The following is a 1,184-nucleotide window of genomic DNA, read 5'->3' as shown; positions in this document are numbered from 1 at the left end:
TGCACGCTGCAGATGTCCTCCTAGAGCCTCCTTCTCTGTCATCCTCATGGCTGTCTTTACCCTGCTTAACACCAACACTTCAGCCAGCCCCCACTCTCCCTAATACCATGTTCTAGAGATTTTATGTCAGAAAAACATTTCAAGGAAAAAATCAGATCCATGGACAATCGCTGGAGTATTGGAGTAATAACAGAATTCTTCTCCGGTGCATTTTCTAGGTACCCCACAGCTGACTTTCATATCTCTCCACAGCTTGTACCTGCAGCTAAGCCCATGCTAACTCATCATAATATTATTCTACAGAAAAAACAGAGGACCAGATAAGATCAACCATGTCAATGGTTGGAGCCAATACATTCAATATGTTGCTAACTTTCTTCCCTTCACCACCCACCCCAATGCCTCTAACTGCTTCTTTTGTGCATCCAGCAATAGACCTTTACTGACAGCAGTACCAGTTAATACCACCCTTCTTTACCCAGAAACAAAAAAAGAATTCACTGATTCTCATCTAATGGATAGTCCCTTATTCAAACAACTGGCTAACTATTCGATTTGCATTTCCAGCAAGAGTAAGCCTACTCATTACAAATGCCTCACTAACATTACTCTCTCCAGGATAGCATGCGTAGCCCCTCCTCTTTTCCTATGGTGCAAAGGAAAAGCCCAACGCTGTTTTAACTCCTCTTTGTCCACCTTTTGTATACCGGTAATGATTACACCCCAGGTGTACCTATTCGAGGAAGAGGAACCTGCCCTCCTCCTTCACAGTCACCAGTGGAGAGAAATCTTCATCCCTTTGCTAGTAGGGCTCGGACTTACCCTCTCTCTGGGTGCTGGAGGCGCTGCGACTGCTGCTATTGTACAAACCCATCACCTGGCAGGAGACTTTTGAGACAAACTGGACCAGGCAATGGCATCCATGACTGACAGCCTCGAATCTCTCCAACGACAAATGAACTCTCTTGCCGGGGTTGTGCCCCAAAACAGATGAGCACTGGACTTAATAACTGCTGAACATGGGGGGACGTGTGTAGTATTGGGAGAGGAATGCTGTTTTTTTGTAAATGAATCAAATGTTGTTAAAACCAATGTTAACACTCTCAAAAAACTTCATAATGATCTATTTTCAAGATTTCAACCCACCGAACAATTAGGTTGGCTTAGCAATCCCTTGTTTTCAT

Source organism: Nannospalax galili, unplaced genomic scaffold (assembly GCF_000622305.1).
Source record: "Nannospalax galili isolate Female #2095 unplaced genomic scaffold, S.galili_v1.0 scaffold846, whole genome shotgun sequence".
Lineage (NCBI taxonomy): Eukaryota > Metazoa > Chordata > Mammalia > Rodentia > Spalacidae > Nannospalax > Nannospalax galili.
This window is presented reverse-complemented; position numbering follows the sequence as displayed.